Raw genomic sequence first — 21,448 nt, forward strand, 5'->3', positions numbered from 1 at the left:
TTCACAAGTAATGACTGCTGATAAATACTTTAGTTAACAATAAATTGAAACTTTATTAAAAACAGTTATTTTAGGTAGTAATAATAGTTCACTTTTGTTTATGCTATACCCTTGTTTTGACTGAATATGTGCAGACATGGTGAACATAAATGCTTTCCGAGGCATTAAAAATATCTTTCAGACTGTGTAAGCGTGTGTGTGTGTGTGTGTGTGTGTGTGTGTGTGTGTGTGTGTGTGTGTGTGTGTGTGTGTGTGTGTGTGTGTGTGTGTGTGTGTGTGTGATGGGGGTGTTTTAATAGATTTACTAGAAAATAGTGTTAATAATATAAGGTCAAATGTTGACTCAACACTGAGCTGACAATAGAAGCAATCAAAATCAACAAAGGCACAATAATATGTACAGTAAGTGCTGTGACCAGTCCCAGTAGGCCTAACGTATTACTCAGAACAAGAGATTTTTTTAGAGAATAAAAAGAACAGAATAAAAGAATTCACGAACAGATTGTGCTAATGTTAAGTGATTAAATATAATTTAGATATGATGACAACTACATCACAAACACGGTATGTGGATCATAGCTGTTGTGTTTAGATCAATTACTAATATGTCATACATAGAATCTCATCAGACAAGATGCAAGGTAATCATTGGATACGGATGTGCCCTTTTGCATTCCTACCTCCATATCCTTCCTCTGTACACAATATTTTTCAGCTTGACTTTGACCACACAGCACAATATATAATTTCTGTACAAACGGTGTGAGCCACATACGCCCAACTAGCTTTTACAGGCTCTGAGATCACCAGAATGTGTGTGTGAGGGAAATATAACACATGGTTAAGTGCAGTGGACCAGTCGTTACTTATTTTACAACTTGAATTACACTTTATTTCTCGCTGCTTTCCACAGGCCTCTTCAGGCCATGAAATCAAGCAAGCTTTTCCATCGCCATAAAACAAATCACTGCCTTCTGCAATCATCTGCTCTCTAACAGCCAGCGCTCAGATAGCCCTTAGCACAACTTGTTGCACCATTTAAAGCCTCCTGTGATCCTATTCCTTCTGACAGCAAACGACAGACACTTAGTCCAGGACTGCATGTGGAGCAGAGCGTTTTACTGGTCTTTAAATGGTACAGTTTCTATCTGGACTCGCGTTGTCTTTTCTTTTTCGGAAATGTATTAATGGCATACGTCTGATTTAAATGGAAAATGAGCGAGCCTTCAGATCGATTCAGCCCTTCACCAATCACTAATAAACATGGCGTTAGTGACATATACTAATTATTTCATTTGAGAATCGTCATTAGTAGTAATCCTTATGCTGTATTGGCTAAATTATTTGTTTTACTGCTACTCTGAAAATTACTTGTATTGCAAAGTCATTAGTCTTATTGCCTACTTTTAATTAAGGTCTATTATTCTTGTATGTTTGTACGGCCGATTCTGGAAATTGCATGCTTCCAGTCCTACTTGATTGAATTGTATATACAATCACCAGCCACCTACAGTAGATACATCAGTTCAACTGCTGGTTAATGTAAATATCCCATCAGCCAATCACATGACGCATGTCATTGTTCTGCCAAGTACAATGTGATCCTGGATTAACATCTATGTTGATCCTGGAACATAATTTTTGTTTGAAAATATAATTCATACCTATTCATGACCCCTAAACTCAACCATAACTGTAAATTAGAGGAAAAATAGTTGGATAACAATCATGTAGAAAAGCATAAACCTAATCGTAAGCCTAAACTTAGCATAAATGGTAAACAAATGCCTTAATTTTGATTGGCTGATTGGAATGTTATTCCAGAATCAACATACTGTAGATGTTGATCCAGGAATATGTCCTACTTGATGAAATCAGGTTAAGGTCACATGACAGCAAATCAATGCATGCTCAAGATGATCTACTGAAGTTCAAACTGAGTGTTAGAATGGAGAGAAGAGAAGATTTAATAGCCATTTCTACGGAGTGGTATGGTTCAGGACAGTTAACGGTATGTATAAACTTCCTTTTCCATTGTCAAAGGTACCAAAATAACAAACCGTACCACTTTTTGGCAATTTTTTAAGGGTACCTAACAGTATAAGTTTTAAAAGGTGGAGCTAGACTTACTGCTGACAGCTATTGGTTTACAGTGGATTGTTACCAACGCATGCAACAAGACAAGAGAACAACAACACAGAAAGCACCAATTTTAGATACACAGTGAAAACATGACATAGTAATAATACAATGACGACGTGCAGCAATGAACCATGCTCAGACAAATCTTGTCTCTTGTAACAAATAGTCACATGCAGCAGGATCTCCTTTATGTCCTCTATTGTTGTTTATGTGTTCACATGTTCCATATAATTGTGTGGAGAATGTGAGATGCGCCTTATCCTATGTATATTGTGAAATGCATCTACATTTGAAATAATGAACTTGAACTCATAGTAGATGTGACATAAACAGCCTGTTTGGCTTTCTTCTTTGAAATAGAATGATGTTAATTCTAACTTTCTTGTATAAGCCACTCCTACCAAGTACTTTATTATTAGCGGTGGAAACACGAACCTGATCAAAGTGACCCATACTGAACTGTACTGCGCTGTAATGTTTTGAACAATACCACTCAGTGGAAATGGGCCATAATTGACTTGATATATGGCACTGGTGTTTAACAGTTTTGTCTAAGAATTTCAGAAAATGCTGATCTACATGCATTTTCATAACGCAGGCTCATTGGAAATAAAGTAGTTTCAGCCTACATTTCTGTGTGAAACTGAGTTTTAAATGCAGTTTCTGGGTAAAATACATGTTGCTGGGCAGATTTTGTTCCATTTAAATTAAAAAGATATTTACAGGGATATATTATTGACAACTAAAGGATTTTTTTTAGCAATTCCTTGTACAACACCAATTAATAATACAAAAACACTTAACAGTGTCTATGATTTGTGATTGAATAATGTAGGTTTGCTTCACCTATCTATCTCCATTTGGACAACTTTTCTGGCATGTCAGATTACAGGTCACTTACTTTGCATGGTGTTGTACTTGATGCAGAGTGCTCGAGTTCATGTCCGGTGAAGCATAATTCCAGAAAAGATATAAAAGCAATGTAAAATCAAGGTAAAACTGTGTGGTCACAGTGTGCTTTTCTTTTACACCTGCTTTTGAAAAACACTTTTGGTTGGGTTAAGGGAAAGTTTGACAAGCTCTGACTTCCCATGGGCATGCACAAGAAAAATGTGATCTGAAATCTGAAAAGTACAGCAAAATATACCCTAAGTAACATATTTCATGTTTGTGAATAAATTAGAAAGCGCCCTCTAGTGGATTTGTCATCTGAAATGTACAACGAAATGTACACGGTACAACATATTTTATTTTTTTGCAAAAATGTTGGCTAAAGCACATATTTCCAGTGTGCCTGGCTTGCGATCTTTCTTAATAAGAGAAAATATACTGCAGGTGGTAGTTCTGTGGGTGACAATGCTTTTTTTAATGTCAAAGGTCTGAGAATGTGCATAATGGTTTGGGCTGATACAAAAGCAACTAAATCATTTGTAAAAAAAAAACCTAAGGTTTGCTTAAAAGCGGATCAGAACACATAACACATCAAATATTATAGCAGATGAACTACAACAGGAAAAGAACACAATGCTGCCAATCCTGTCAGCAAGCAACAGCAACTTGAACATACAGTTCAGTCCGGATAAAGACATTGTGTGGTCTGATGAGACTTTATTTCTGCTGCAGCCTTTAGATAATTGGGTCTGGTGTATACAACACGAAAATATGGACCCATCTTGACTTGAATCAACATTCTTTGGTGCTGGTGGTGCCACCTTATTTGGACAAGAAACTCTTCACCGCATAACTATAACCCTAGCTATAAACACTTTATTAATAAATGCCCATTTACATTGTTTGTATGTTGTATTCATTTTTGCGATCTGCTATGTGATGAAAAGAAGGTTCAGGAAAAGATGGATCTTAATTCCAGGTCTATTGCATCAAAAGTTTTGCCTACTCTCCATCATACTCTCTGTACTAGTTCTGCTGTGGTAGGGAGGTGTCAATAGTCATTTTAAATGTACAAACAGACATTGGTGCATGGATAGCGTTCAAATTACCATCGGGATGAGTGTAAATAGACACTCCGGTTTTGTCTTGCCTCTTCTAAAGTGTCTGTTGCACGCAGTCATGGCCATGAAGTGATTCAGCAAGTTCTAATCCATAATTTATTGGCTGATAATCCATTTGTTAATAATATAATAATGTTGTATTATCGTGTTAACATTAAAAATAAGCATTAAAAGCCAGATACAGATCTGTTGAGCATCACTAATTTTATTTGAAAGAAATTACATCAAAGTATTACATAGATAGTGATTTGTTTTTCAAGTTATCTTTTCCCTTTCATGTTTTAAGTTTGTTCCCATATAACACTCCAGACATGAGTTGATAGCCAGTGGTAGGACAGCATGGCCTTTATCTCAGTGGGATTCACTCAACAGGGGGTCTGCTTATACTTGCACATCTCACATCTTGTGACATTTGTGTGTCTCCTGTAATTTACTGATTTATATTCAGAAAGAAGTTAAACAAAACCTAATTAGAAACTTTAGCTGTAACTCTATTACATTGCAAAGTTAAGATGTCCCTGATTCATTATAGCCGTTGTTTTCCTTAAAATATTTTGTTTTTTGTTTTTACAATCTTCAATTCAAAAACGTCGTACATGATCATGACTCAATAACATTTTAAACATGTTCATGCATTGAATAACGTTACATTAAATGTATGCATTGTATGAATAAATATATAAGTTGTCCTTGCTAATGTTAATAAACATAGATAAATCTTTAAAAATATATATAGCAAATATGAAAAGTTAGGGTGTGAGTCACAAATATGTGAATGATGTTATGCAGGCTTGAAGAATCCCCCTAGGGACGGAGGAGGGTGGAACTGACATTTGTGGCAGTTTAATTTGGTTAGTCAGTGTGAAAGCATCTGTGTATGATAGTGATGGAGCCTGCGTAATAAAGCTCTACATATCTGTCAGGAACAATATGTCTTTGTTCGACTGAATGTAACAACAAAAACAAGTGCGATGATGTAGACCGTCATCTCTAGTTGTACAGCCCAGCCAAGACATCGCTAGCTGTGCATCTGTTTGTGGTGTGTTTATGCCTAACCAACTATTTAATCATCCATCTTTTTTCCCAAATGCTTAATTTTACTGTAATGCATAGTCAAACCCAACTCAACAATCCAAATTGTGAATAGCTGCACAGTTTTAATCAAAAACATGATGAAACTCAAACAGGCACTCTTTGGGAAGAATGTGAAAGTTCTGACAGTAGTTTTATGCACATGTTGTGGTTCAGGCCAAACATAGATGAAAGTCAGCAGAGGTTTATAAACCAACCAGAACTATGCAGGCCATCTGTCTTTAACTCCACAGCTTCCTGTGGACTTCAACCACTTGTTATTTTTGTGACAATTATTATTATTATTATTATTATTATTATTATTATTATTATTATTTTAGATTATTCTTCTTTGTTGTTTCCTCCGAAGGTTTTGTGTTAATACTTTTACATGTACAAAATGGTATTCATATTGTGCAGATAATGCAGATGTCATCATCCTCTGCTTTACCTTAATTTTACAAGTGTACACTATAAATTGGAGTCTATATGTTTGATAACAAATTAGAGGTTGGGTCATTTGAAGAATGTGACCTGGGGGAATCAAATGTTATATGTTATATATAGCATATCAGAAATGAAGGTGCAAAACCTGTCACTGGGGTGAAACCTATTCAAAGGGTACAATTGAGTACCTTAAATGTCCACATTGGTACCCTAAAAGACAATTTTGTTCCTTTAGGGCAGGGGTTCTCAAAGTGGGGGTCTGGACCCCTCGAGGGGTCATGGGACAATGAAGGGTGGTCGCCTGGTGATTTCCAAAAGTCAATTTATTTTTATTAAACCATAAGAATTGCCATATTTTATCCATAACCTACTGAAGAGGAAAAATAGTCGTTTATAGTTACTATCTACTATAGTTATTATAGTAGCTTATAGCTACTTCTATTGGATTGTGACCCCTGGGGTAAAAACATTATATTAATGGCACTGTAATAGCGTCAGATGCAGCAGATTGATTTTATAACACCAGGTTAAACTTTCTGGCCCATTTAAAGCACTAACATACATTAAAAAAAAGTTTGCAAATTTTTCAGCCTGTTTTAAGAATATAATCATCTTGGGTGGCAAGAAAACATTCATTTTGTAATGCCGTATCACTTCATATATTACTGAAGATTAAAGCACACTTACAACATCAACAGTGATGTACAAATGCTAGAAAAATGCTAATGCAGCTCACCAAGGCTGTATTTACAGTATGTGATTTAAAATACAGTAAACAGTAATATTGTTACAAATAATAGCAGAATATATTGTTTCAGCACTGATATCACAATGTGTGAATCTGCAATAGTCAAATCACAAGATGTGTAAAGTCGGGTTGGGATTATAATAACCAGCCACCACAGTTTTAGAACATGTGATTTCTGGGGTCTTCACAAAGTTGAATTCTAATAGAGTGTTTTTAAGACTTCTGTAAGACCTGTGATTGCATGCAAGGTTTCTGTATTTATAACCACCTCAGAGGATATTGATGGTCGCAACTCTGGCATTTTTATTTTTGGGGTCATGGGCTGAAAAGTTTGAGAACCCCTGCTCTAGGGTACGATTTTGTTTTTTGATATGAGGTACACATTTGTACATTTTAGGTATTAGGTTGTGCTTTAAAGTACATATGTGCCCCTGTAAGGTACAAAAGTGTACCCTTTGAAAAGATACTGCCCCAGAGTTTATGGAGACTTGATCTTGTCTTCTAGCAAATACAACATTCTCTTAACTAGCAACAATAACAGTTGCCCTCTTTAATGAAACTTGTTATTAAACTACTGTCTAAAGCAAAGCGGGGTTCACAACCTTGGACAGGACGGGTTTTCCAGGAGTCATAATTTGTGAATTTGTATTTCTACTTCCCTCATAAAATATTTACTATTAATATTTACTAGAAATGTTCACATCTCCTAAAGGAGAATTGTACTATTTTGATCTGGCATTTTCTACAGCTAGATATATTTATATCATATTCATACATTTTAACTGATTAAATATTATAGTATTCAATTTTAACAGATTTAGAATTGACAACATTTATTTTAGAAAACTGACAAATCAAAAAGTTATAAATAGTAATGATATAAGTTTCCAACAGTATGATAACCTTGGATAAAAATATCACGGTTTCATGGTATCACTGTATTGTGATTACTGCTCTAAATCATGTTTTTTTTAACTGTCTGGGTAAAAAATAATAATAATTCCCTCATTAAACAAAATACATTTTATTTTAGGAAACATTAATAATATTTTAGAGCTGTAAACATGTTAGGCTAAATTATTTTAAAAAACCTTTGACTTCAGCTCTCTTCATTAGTTTCAAAACCACAGATTTCTTTAAAACACATTTTTTTTTAAAAACACATTAAAAAACTTACAAATACCTTAGGAATGGTATAACAGAAAATGTTAGCGTTTGTAAAATCTTCACTTTTCCAAACTGCGGTAAACCTTAAAACCGATTATCGTCCCATGCTTTCAAGAGATGTCTACAATGTCCAAACATATGCAACTGACCATGCCACCTCTGTAATAAACATTGTATCAATGTTTAATAACTGACCAGAACTGATTAAAAAAATTTGTTTGTTTTCAACTGGGACAGCCATGAATTCATCTAACATCTACACTAGCGTATTGTATGCATACGAAAAACTAAATTTATTTTGAGTAGGCGCGCTTGACTCAACTGAAATGATTTCCAACCCAGAATGTGTTTGAAATTTTCATTAACATATCTAAGTTGAAAGGCGATCTGCTCCATCTCCTGCGTTTGTGACGCGTGAGGGCGTGTGGAGGCAGCTTGTCACGCAGCGTGTCGCCCGCCTCAGACAGTCAACAGACTGGGTAAAAAAGGGGCGGCGATGCGTTTCCCCTGGATCTTCACGCTGATGTGTTGATGATGATCTGTTATGTAAGCTGCCTTCATGTCATTGTGCTTCCTGTCAGCTGAAGTTTTACCCTCATTCTTTCACCCAGGCTTCTCAAACCGTTGATCAGCGCCTTGTAATATTTCACCCTCTGAAATAAAATAAATAAAGAAATGACTGGCAGGAATGTCTCAGAAGCATTCAAGGCATCCAGACAGCACTAGACTGTTTGAGTGGAATGAATTAATTCATCATGAAATGGAAAAAGGCGTAATTCTTGAGAGCGCGTCCTCTCGAAAATAACCACACTCCAGAAACGTACAAATTGATTTGTTATCCACGTTATAATCATTTTTCCCATAGCCATCCAGTTAACTTGCGGTTTTTGGCCTTGAAGGCCTCTCGAGGAAGCTCTTGCCAAAATGATCTGTGTGTTTCGTCAGATGGCTGCAGAAACTGCGTTTTGTGTTGCTGTAAAGTCTTTGGATGTAAAATGCCCCCTCAAAGTGATATGAACTCAACACGTCTGACAGGTTTTCCTCTTTTGATGGCTGCGTCATGTTGCAGGCTTTCTGGCAACACAGCAGTGTCTTTCTTCATATATGTGAGCACAAAACCTTTATATTAGACCTCACAGAGCATCTCGGTTGACTAAGCCACAGTCAGTTTGCAATTTGTTCAGCCTGTTTTAAGAATATAGTCATCTTGGGTGGCAAGAACACATTCATTTTGTAATGCCATATCACTTCATAGTTTAATGAAGATTAAAGCTCACTTACAGCATCAACAGTGATGTACAAATGCTAGAAAAATGCTAATGCAGCTCACCAAGGCTGTATTTATGTGATTTAAAAAACAGTAATAATGTTACAAATAATAGCAGAATATATTGTTTCAGCACTGATATCACAATGTGTGAATCTGCAATAGTCAAATCACAAGATGTGTAAAGTCGGGTTGGGATTATAATAACCAGCCACCACAGTTTTAGAACATGTGATTTTTGGGGTCTTCTCAAAGTTGAATTCTAATAGAGTGTTTTTAAGACTTCTGTAAGACCTGTGATTTCAAGCCAATTTAATGAATTACTGTTCCTCAAAGCTCTTCAATTTAACAAAACATCGTTTATTTTATTTGCATCTTTGGTCATTTTATTAATTTTTAATGTTTATTATATATAATGCAATAAAATAATCCCAGTCAACCCAAAATGATGATTTTTTTCCTAATATAGTTATGTCATCTTGTGAAATTATATTCATACCTTCATATATATTGCAGACAAACAAAATATCACAATGCCATTTTTTAAAATATTGTGCAATTTAAAATAAATTATGTATAGTTTAATGTATTATTGAAGATTAATATTTTTTGTAGAAGCCATGATACACTACAATTAAAAGTCAGATTATTAAATTGTGTCTTTGTTGAATAAAAGTGTTACTGTACAGCACAGTGTTTAGCATCTAAATACACCCCTCAAAAATTTTGCTTGAATTTAATTGTATTATCTTTCTATTTCTTAATATGTTTGGTGTCTAAAATATTATTTTAATCAATACATCTTAATAAATTTGTTTGTTTAAATGCAACAAAATACATTGCTTATATTCACTGAGAAATGCATAAAAATACTCATTTTCAAAATGGGGTGTACTCAAATATGCTGAGCACTGTATATGTATACACATGGACTATAAAATAGTATATAGTAAAACAGAATCAATTATATAATCAAGCTTGCAAAAAAGGTCATTGGTGGAATGTAGGAGGTCTTTTGTGTACATTATTAAAGCAATTCAGTCATTTATATTTTGTATGTAAGTGGTTGAAAGTGGACAGCTCAATACATTTAAAGAGATAACTCACCCAAAACTTACAATTCTGTCATCATTTACACACCCTTCACTTGTTACAAACCTGTTTAAATGTCTATCTTCTATTAAACACACATACAAAAAAAGATATTTAAAAAAATGTTATAAAATTGTAACTATTGACTTCCATAGCATTTATTTTCCTATATATGGAAGTCACTATATGTTTCCATCCTGCTATTTTTATTATGGATTATTGTATAACATAAACAGGAAAAAAACTTTTTTATCTCGTAAGAAAAAATGGCCCATAAACTACAATAAAAACACTTTACTAAATAAATTCTGTTATATGCAATAAAAAGTCACTTGATTTTGTTATAACAGATCATGTGATGATAAAACTTTATCTGATGGGATGCATTAAACATCTATTTTATTTTTGTTGATTTGGTCATTCTAAAATGCCTTAACCCTTTCAGTATTAATATAAGTGTATTATTAATTAACTCCAGAACTGTCTATAGCATCTGTGCTCCATGTCTCACACCTCCAAACACCACCACATATCCATTGCATGTCGGCATTGTCTTCTGAGGTAGTAATGTATGAAAGACTTTATGAAAGAATTACACAGCTTCTCCTACGACTGCAAATTAAATTTTTCTTTTTGATATTTGGCACCAGTTTATCAGGAAATTATGATTTTGTTCTCTTTGACTCATTGGATGTAAACATTCAATTGTGCTTTATTTGCAAATCTTTTATGTAATATTCCAGTATTCCACATAAATTTTATTTGCATCTTTAGATGGAAACATAGCTAACGATTACCAGTTTCTAACATTTTGGGCCCTATCATACGCCCAGCGCAATAAGGCACAAGACATGAAGCATGATGTTTTTGCTATTTTCAGACCAGCGCAACAGTACTTTTCACGTTTTGCATGTGATACAGTAGGTGTGTTAAGGCACATTGTTGGCACGTTGCTACTTTGAGAACAATGAAATAGACTCCGCCATTGACCAACTAAAAGCTGCTCTATAGTCCAGCACAGAGTATGTTAGTTATGCGCCTATGCAGGTCCAAATGCTTACACATTGCTTAATATAAACAAAATGTACAGCAATACACAAAAATATTTAAATATGAAAAAATCAAAGATTCAAATGTTACAAAAATGATTATTTTCTACATTAATATAAAAAACCACTACACTCCATGCCTTCTTCTCCTCGGGGGCTTTTTTCAGTTTATTCATAATAATCTAAATTTGTATAGTGTTGTTATTATTATTAGCAGTACTGTTTAATATATGCAAATTTAGATTTGTTTTATTAAAACAAGTTTAAATTTGTTCACCTGTCCGGTTTTGGTGATGTATGCATCACCATATGGGGTATAAGAATAGGACGTGTGTTTGGATATAACTCCGTTTTTTTGACCACACTTCTTTATTACTGTTCATTTATTCATTTGCTGGAAATTAAAACTGAATTTAGAAATGGTTTGGAAACAAATATTTGCACTTTACAAACGAAATGAAATGTGTAGGCTAATGGATGTGTTCAGTGGAGTGTGTACAACAACGTTTCCTTATCCACGAAGTTAAAGAGTAAGAGTAAAAGTAAAGTAAAGAGAAAGTAAAGAGGCTGAATGGAGGGGGTTTGTTCTTCATCCTCACACTGCAGATGGACTGTTTAACAGTTTTCTTGCTAATGAAGCGTTCATTTTTTTCACTTACAAAGTCTACCGTGTCTTAAAGGGAATGGGGGATGAGATTTAAGGTTAAGGATGAGGTTTAATCCACTTTATGCTCAAAACACACCCATAACTCATTAAGAGAATAAGCACAACGCAGTTAGGCCATGCGCCAGGGCGCAAACCATATTTTTCCATCCATGTTCCAATGTTTTTGCACCATGCACTTTAGACTTTGCACCTATCGTTAAAATAGAGCCCTTAATATTCAAAATACCTTCTTTTGTGTTAAAAAAAAATAAAAACTGAGATAAATTTAGAACCACTTGAGAGAGTGTTAATAGCAAGTGATATTTTATTTTAGGGTAAACTGTCTCTTTAAGACCCTGCTTACACCTGTGCAGTGTTGTCCACATGTGATCAGATTGACAAAAACTCTTAACACCAGGTGTAAAATAAAGTGTTCCAGAGGGCCAAATGAAACATTCCAGAACCCAGTTAAAGCCGATAACAGGAGTGCCCAATCCTATTCCTGGAGAGCTGCCTTTTTTTTTTGTTTTTTTTTTTGCAAAGTTCAATTCCAGTCCTGCTTCAACACACCTGCCTATAATTATCGGGTGTTCCTGAAGATTTTAATTAGCTGGTTCAGGTGTATTTGATTAGAGTTGGACGTGGACTTTGCAGGGAGGTTGATCTGCAGGATCGAGATTGTGCATCGCTGGCATAAAGCCGTTAAAGCAGCTGCAATGAAGAAATCAATGAGTAATGGCCCAGTTTGGTTTTTGCTGCATTTATTTGCTCAGCCACAGCTTTATTTGAATAATATCATTAAACAAAATCACTGTATAGAGTGTTCAGATGTCTTGTTTATTTAGTTGGCCGTGGGTTTTCTGCACCTACGGCTCTCATTGAACCTCCGCTGCGGGTCAATCACACTTGGCAGTCGGAAACAAGTGCCCTTGATTTCTGAACTCTGCTGTAAGTTCAAGTGGAAATTGTTTTGTCAGCAGTGCTGTGTGACTGCAACTGGACTGTATTTCTGCACAAACAACCCGGGAAGCAATTAGCCCGTGTTTGTTTTGATCTTTTTTAATGCTTTGAGTGTTCGTGCATGACGCTCCAGACATGAGCTAGTGGTAGGACAGCATGGCCTTATCGCTGTAGGATCCACTCAACAGGGGGTCGGCTCATACTTTTACAGCTAATCCCATATGACTTTTCTTCTTCTACTTCAATTTGCAAAGGTTTTTTTTCTTCTCTTCTTTCCCAGAAAAACAGGAAATTAGGTTCACATTGCTTAGCTGAATGTCAGGATGCTGCTAATAAACTCCAACTGCAGGTTGTGTATCTAATACATTCTTGGGATGCATTAAAGTCATTTGTTTAGGGCTTTAAAGCTTTTAAAATATGTAATCAGGTAGTCTGTCTTGTCATGCAAAAGGACTCAGCCAAGCAAGTGTGCCAGAATTCTGTACGGTATAATAATGCTTTTCTTTTCTTTTCTTTAAATTTTATTTCTTTTTTATTATTATTTATTTTTCTCATATTGGGCAGGTCTCGACAAATTGTCGGTAACACTTTAGAATAACTATCCGTTAAAACTAGTTAATAGATCATTCATAAACTGTTAGTTAATGAGCTATCAATGACTTGTTAAATAAATGTTAATAGTTTGTTAATTATTTATAACTGTGCCTTATAGATAGCCAACAGATAACTTACAAGCTGTTAGTTAACAAGTTATAAATGACTTGTTAACTGTATTTTAATGATTATAGCTATACCTAATAAATTAGTAAAAGATCATGAACAAGCTGTTAGTAAATTACTTACTAAAGACTTGTTAAGTATCAGTTAATAGTTTATATATGTTATTGGTAATTGTCAAATGTAGAAAACTTTTAATGTTAACTGTTAGAATTTTATTGTATTGATGCACACCTGATTAATGATAATAGTTGATGCACTTTATCTCTGTAGAGTGAGGTCGGAAATGGGAAGATTGTTATTGCTGTGAAGATTATAAGTTATTGTGTGATTAATTAAAAATGAAATGAGAGTGACGATCTAACTTATTGCACATTGTGATTGACTATGGGATAAAAGGGTGGAGTTAAAAAATTATGTCACACACTGAGGAAGGCTTTGTGCTGAAACGTCTGTCTGTCTGTCTGTTATCACCCGTAAAATGTAGGAAAAAGTAAAAATAAAAACAGTACGAAGCAATTGAGTGCGAATCATTACCTTCGTTTGAATAATAGCAACGATAAGATTAACGCACCAAACCAAAGAAGTAACTAAAAAAAAAAACGCAAGCGCGCAGGACAAACTTCAGTATATATGTTATTGGGATGTTATTCTAAAGTTGCGATTATTCTTCATTTATTAACTGTTAGTAAATGAGGAATAGTTTCAACTTTAGAATAACGTCCCAATAACATGCATAAGCTAATAACTAACACTTAACAAATATATTAACTCACACTTTACATATCAGTTGTTCCAATCTACTAACACCAGTGAAACTTTTGTACAACTTTTCTAATAAAATATTTTTTATTTATTTTGTTTTTATGTTTAGCACAAAAAGTGCCCAAACCTCATGGGTTTGTATTCTGTTGTATACTGCTGTTCTGCCATGTGATGTCTCAGTATGGGTGTTTCTATACATTAAACACTACGTTCAGCATATCATCTGTAAAGTTTCTTTGATAAAATTCAGCACACAGAAAAGCCTATGAGTGGAACAAGGTTAAGGTACAAAAATGTTTTATTTTAAATATCACATCAGATTTCTGTAGCTTGAACTTATTTCATCAATTTGCTGTTCTACAAAGTTTCACTGGTATTAGTAGTTTGTTAACAAACTATGAACAACAGATTGGCAAAGTGTGAGTTAATAGATTAGCTATAAGTGTTAGTTATTAGCTTATGTATGTTATTGGGACGTTATTCTAAAGTTGCAACTATTCCTCATTTACTAACAGTTAATAAATGAAGAATAGTTGCAACTATAATAACGTCCCAATCACATATATAAACTATTAACTGATACTTAACAAGTCTTTAGTAAGTAATTTACTAACAGCTTGTTCATGATATGTTTCTAATTTATTAGGTACAGCTATAATCATTAAAATACAGTTAACAAGTCATTTAAAACTTGTTAACTAACAGCTTGTAAGTTATCTTTTGGCTATCTAAGGCACAGTTATAAGTAACGAACAAACTATTAACATTTATAACCTATAATCTATTACTTAGTTATAACGGATAGTTATTCTAAAGTGTTACCGATGTGGTAAATGTTAAAGAAGAATTTAATCTGGTCTACTGAATTATTAAAAAACAAAAACACACCATTACAGTGAAAATTATGTATCATTTTTATTTAATTACTTTTGTTGTTTTTTTATTTGTATAATGGTGTGTATATTAATATCAGGATAATGGCTTCGCAATATGATTATTTATAAAAATATAGAAAAAATAAAAGTCTAATATTTTATAATATTTGTTTTTTTTTTTGTATTGTCACAAAATACATTCTTTTCTCTTTTCATTATTATAGTAATACTTTTTCATAATTTATTTGACAGCAATATTGCATGCCATTATGTGGATGCAGACATCAATAACAGCATTGTGAGAAATGTGCACTCTTGAAAGTACAATGTTTACATTTACATTTTATTAAGAGATTTTTTTTATTTTTATTTTAAGGTTGAACTATAATTAATTAGTCATTCATTAGTTTTCCATCGGCTTAGTACCTTTATTCATCAGGGGTCGCCAAAGTGGAATCAACCGTCAACTTATCCCACATATACACAACGGATGCCCTACAGTCAAAACCCAGTACTAGGAAACCCATACACACTCATTCACACATACACCACTGCCAATTTAGTTTATTCAATTCATCTTTACCACATGTCTTTGGACTGTGGGGCAACCAGTGAACACAGGGAGAACATGCAAATTCCACACAAAAATGCTAACTGACCCTGTCGGGACTCGAACCAGCAACCTTCTTGCTGTGAGGCAACAATGCTTACCACTGCGCCTCCGTGTCTTCAACTAAGTAAATTAGTCATTTATTTTTTTTAAGTGTTTTATGTTTTACTTATATTTTACTAGAATTTTTACTTTAACTTTTAATTTATATTTATTCATTTTAATCGGACATTTGCTCTTAAGTGCTATATAAAGTGAGAAATATGAATGAGTATTCTGGGTATATATTTTAAAACAAGGGTTTGCTCTTGACATTTGTGGGAACCTATGAACCACCTATAAAGTTTGACATGCAACCCTACTCTGAGAGAATAGGAGAACTTACAGGGATCATATTAGTTATGCTTTTACATTTAGCAGTTAATTGTGTAGTTAGTTTTCAGATATTATTCACAGACATCAGCCTGCTATAAATCAAAAGTGGAGGGAAATTACTAGCATTAATGTTAAAATTATTATGATGGACTTTTTTATAGTAAACTTGAGTTTCTGACTTACACTTTTCTTTAAAAATATGATGGGGACATTTCAGTATTCAGTGGATATTGGTGGGGACATGTCCATCCATGCTAAATGCTAATGTAAAAAAATAGCTCTTTACATGTGATGTGAATATTTAATTAATTGATTTTACAGAAACTTACAGATTCTTTTTTAATATATTACTGATTATAAAAATGACCCACTCAGTCATTGCTCTTATATAAGGATGGGTAATTGTTTACTATAGCTACATCTCACTCTGGGACTCTCGTTAATATTATTCAAATGTTGTATCATCTCCCCACGCTTTCGTGCACACTCAGACGAGGTGTGGGTCACGGCCGCTCTTTCCTGGTCCCCAGTCGACCGTAACACCCATAATTCCTATTATAATTCATATTGCTGACAGTACAGGGACGAAAGAGTGCCGTCTGGTGATAAATGACCCTGCCAATATCGAGAACCTGACTGGAAGGAGAGCAGAGCCGCTCAAAGCCATCATTCGGGGGAGTCTGTGCGCGTGTGTAGCCGGTGGGAGGAGCCGCTTTCCTGCGATTGTCTGTCTGCGCTCTCGCTGCGCTCATTCCTCTAAAGTTGCTTTCTCGAGACGTACTGCGCCGCGGAGGATTGCGCGTCGAGACACATACTTCTTTCTGATACCAAGATTTCCTTTGTTTCCTCTTTTTTGATGTCTTTCAAGATGACAGAAGAAAAGAATGTTCGACATTTAAAGCTGGTATGTGAGTATGTGGTCATGTCTCTTGCTGTGTTTTAGTTAGTTGCGCTTTGGAGAGAGGAATAGTTCGACTGTTAGATTGAAGGTAGTTTACAACGCATCCTGGAGTAGACTAAAAGCGAGGAAGTTTGAATAATCCTGTAAATCAGGGATGTGTTGCAAAACCTATCTAGCTGCTTGTGTAGACATTGTTTTGGGCATCGGAGGCGCTTGGTAAGGCTGGTTAGGTAGTGTACACGATAGGGATTGAGAAACAGCGCAGGAGAGTCGGTGTGTTTTACTTCTTTTAACCTGTCCGTTCTCTGTTACGTTGCATTTCGACGTTATCACTGCATATGTGTAGATAAACGTCTTTTTTACTTGTGTTTGCTAACATTGCCTTGACGTTTTTTTTAAGCGATCAGCACTGATATTCTGATGGAGACAGAGATAAAGGGATGATTGGTGTTTTTTAGCCTATAGTCTCATTATAGCTTCCATGGTGACAGTAATGTATAATTTTGTGAATTTCTGAAACAAAGAGCGTTTAATGTGAGTATAATTAATATTAAGTGAAAGATAAATAACAATATGGCTTTAAAAACATTTCACAAGCAGAATTACAGTGTAACACACACAGTGAGAGAGAAAGACTGATGATTCAAGTGAATCTAACTACTTTAAAGCATTATTGTGTATTTTTATGTGTTTAGTTATTCTGTAATCCATCTATTTATTCATTTAACCCCTTTTAGTATTTGGATAGGGAAAAGTGCAGATCTGTGGTTTTTCTCCTTGGGTCCAGGGCCCACTAGGGGGCCTCAGTAAACTTTTAAGAGGGCCACAAAATATAAAATAATATTTAAAAACAATGCAACTTAAAAATACGTAAATGCAAAATTTAACCTTTCTTAGTTAAAAATAATAGAGTGGAAATTATTTTATAGGCACTAGAGCTCTTACTCCAAAACAAAGATTGAGAATTTAAGTATTTAAACTTGTTTTTTCTCTTCAGACTTATTTACACATTGTGCATCTTTGTTGGGTCAAAAGCTGACAAAGCTGTGTGAGAATTGGATTTTATGAAAAACATATGAAGGCTGTGATATTGGTTGTCAGTACCTTTTAATATATATTTTATCATAGGTTTATAATTTTATATATTATATATACTTTATTATGCTTTATATATAATTTTCTGCATTTTTAAATAAAAAGCAATTAACAAGCTCACTTGCTAAAACAAGCTTAAAAATGTTTATTTTAGTGTAAATAGTTGCTCCGTATTTCTTTCATAGTAGCATTCCTCGCCAAGCTGTTTGATCATAGGAAACTCCTGTTTCTACTTATTCAAATTAGAACATAAATCCATCAGCAGCGGTTTGAGTTTAGATCACAGCAACACAGTTGAATAGTTTTCATACTCCAGCTGTTTTCCGTTTGTAAGGGATTGTTTACACTTCTTTTTACATGTAGCTGCTATTGTAAAGCATTGTTAAGCTTTCATCAAAGGTTGTCAAAGTCCTTTAACAGAAAACATGTATAATGGGTTTTAATTGTTCTCCTAGCATGTTAAACACAGTGAAGGCAAACCAGCATTAAAATGTCATTCAACAGCTGTCAATTATAAAAACATAATGTGGGAGATTGATTTGATTTGCATCTTTGTTTAAGGAGTAGTACACTGTTGGCTTACTTAACCTACAAGGCAGAACCATCTAACATTTATGTACTGAACACATAGAAGTGATCTTTAGTGGCAACTTCATGTTCTTCGGTACAGTACTGCCACCTAAAATATGGACAGTTAGTCCTTAAAAAAACATGACTTGTCTTCCACCGTGACTCTCCAGGCAAAACAAACTGAAAACACTTGTTTTGAAGGCACCTCATTTTTATGCTCCTGTGACTCATGACTTGACACGTTCTCTCAGCGGAATTACACATGAATAAGAAAGTAATGAGATGAAACGAGGTACTGTGTCACAAAAGGCTCAAATTAATTGAACTATGCTTCTTTTGTGCCCCTGCTGTTTTCCTTGTCACTGGGACAAGGTGTTTGGACTATTATTTGGTCAAGAGGCATTCACAAATTGCCAATTTGTGATTTAGTCCTGTTACTGTAATTGTGCCTGCTAGGAAATATGTACTGCAAATCCAGAGAGTACATCGAACACCATTTCAGGCGGGTGGACTGTTGGTTTATTGATCCATTTGTTTTGCTGTGGATTTAGCACAATGTGTCTGACATAGTTGTTCATTAATATTTATTTGTTTGTTTGTTTATTCAGTCAAAACATGATGTTTGCTTTTTGTTCAAATTACCTGTTTAAAATGAACTGAAACAACTCAATTCTTCATTTCTTTGGAGACCATTTGATTGTTTTATGTTCAATTCCCTTAAATTTGTAAAAACTTAATTCTTAATTCCTTCATATTTCACAATTTTTTGTTTACGAGTTTACAAGCAGCGGACATATAAGGACTGAAATCTTTTTGCATATCAGAAGTGAAAGTTTTGTGTTTTTAACAATATTGCAAGTTTATTAAAACCAGGCTGGAAATCTAAAAATATGTATATAATTTATATATAATTATATAACTTATCGCAATATACTTATTGCAATAAACAGTAATTAATGGACCTATTTCGTTTTAGTAAAGAAGTAATGAATGTATAGGTGTGCATTTTAACTTCTTATGCATCAAATATGTGCTCCAAACTTTTAAGTTCTTCTTCCATCATTTGCAGTGTTTACAAATTCCTTTGTTAGTGATTTTTCTTCTCAATTTCACTACGACAAAGGATTGGTATTCAGTATCGGCTGCAAAAATCCTGATCAGAGCATCCCTGTTAGGATTTAATATATAGAGATTGTAATGTCAAAGCTGAATTTTCAACTGCCATAGCTACTGACTTAATTGTCACATGTTCCTTCAGGAATCATTATAATATGGTGATTTGAAGCTTAAACATTTGTTGAAAAAACATGTTGTCCTAGTCAACATTTGCATGGAACCATGATTTTTTAAATGTCAGGTTACATTTCTAGTGAGATCTGGTTCACATGCTTAAAATTCATTGCAATATCTCTATATGCTTAAAATACTCTGCAATTTCTAAATAAATCAGGAATTTGGCTGTTTAACCTCCCTGCGTTTGAAGCATGAAGGTGTGGCTGTATTTGACAAGTCTGCATTGTTGTCAACATTCCATGAGGAACTCTGTTTTAAACACAGTAAACAAACAATATCTTTTTCTCAGCGTTTACAGCTTGCACCCTTCCTGTCGATAACAGTTAGTGTAATATGTTTAATCCATTGTATACAGCCCTCAAAAACTATGCTCCTTCTTCTTTCACACCATTATTTGTCCTTAATAGAGATTGCATGTGTTGTGTTAGTCTACGAAGAGCTTCATGCACCTCTGTTTAGCTGCTGTTGATAGTACACAGCGAAATAAATAATATTAAAAATTTTTTGGCTTGCAAACTTGATTAAATGTGAGGAGATGAAAATGTTTTGCATAGTAAATGGTTGTAAAACAAGTCTTACTTATTTGTGCTGAATGCATTTATTAGCACACATACTATATTGTTTTGTGAATCTCATCAAAACTCCAGAGGGAGCTCTCACACAGGAGTCACCCATGAACTGCAAACACCCATGAAGAAGAAACCCAGGAAATCCCCATAGAATTGTATTGCAAACAGAAGATTTAACTGCTTTTATTGATTCAGCCTGACTAATAATCACGCGATTGTGGAACTAAGGCTGGGCAATTAATCGAAAAGTAAACAAAATCGACATTGAGAACCTATAATCATTAAAATTTTTCCAGGTCAATTTTTTAAGTTACTTTTCCTATTGCTTGTAGAGTCATGTGACCCAGCTTTGTTTATACTTCTGCGTCGAGTGCAGCATATGATCTAGTGCAGCCTTCACGCATTCGCATACCCCTCGCTGTGTCTGATGCTAACATTTAAAAAAATGTAACTACACGTCGCGACGTTTTTGGGCTCTGTTATTGGTCGACTTGGTAACGTTGATGAGTGTTGGTGGTGCGGAAAAGGCAAAAATAAAATAAGTAAATATAAGAATCGTTTATTAATTGTAATCGAGTTAAAATGTTTAATTAATCAAGATTTTGATTTTAGGCCAAATCCAATGTTCCAATGTTCCAAGGTCCAATGTTGAATAATCTCAGAAAATAATTTATGATTATACCCAAGCAATGTTTTCAAAGTTCTTGCATTCACATACCTCAACAGATGAAACTTGTGTAAAAATAAATATGATATACTGTAACTTGTGCAGCTCTAAATGTAATGCAATCAACATTTTAATTCAGTTTCACATTAAGATTTAACTGTAGTGAGGCATTTTTGGCCCCTTTAGCTTTGGGTTATCTTTTTCCAATATATTTAATGATATCATCAGTAACAGTAGGATTCACTGCAGCTACATCATGCAGCCTGAAATTCAACTCACATAGAGCTCTGTTGAGAGCCTCAAGAGGGGCCGGCTAGGGACTGTGTCTGGATAGGACTGGCTCTGAGAGAAGCGTGAAGGGTACATTTTGCACAGTGCCTAGCAGGTGCTGCTCTGATCGGGTCGCTCAA

At 34.5% G+C, this 21,448-nt stretch overlaps 1 protein-coding gene across 13 annotated transcripts in view; it reads left to right on the top strand.

The window, feature by feature from the left end:
• The window catches only part of mid2 (midline 2), a 269,448-nt gene that overhangs the window by 96,426 nt on the left and 151,574 nt on the right, over positions 1-21,448 (top strand). For 6 of the 13 annotated variants that reach the window (XR_015507550.1, XR_015507549.1, XM_087281617.1 and 3 more), the window contains exon 1: positions 16,694-16,847. The exons of the other annotated variants lie outside the window; for them this stretch is intronic. The gene's annotated coding sequence lies outside the window, so the exon portion shown is untranslated. Of the gene's footprint in view, positions 1-16,693; positions 16,848-21,448 lie in introns of those variants that run through there. 13 annotated transcript variants of the gene reach the window in all.

The sequence above is a fragment of the Danio rerio genome, chromosome 14, assembly GCF_052040795.2.
Source record: "Danio rerio strain M-AB ecotype USA chromosome 14, GRCz13ab, whole genome shotgun sequence".
Classification (NCBI taxonomy): Eukaryota; Metazoa; Chordata; class Actinopteri; order Cypriniformes; family Danionidae; genus Danio; species Danio rerio.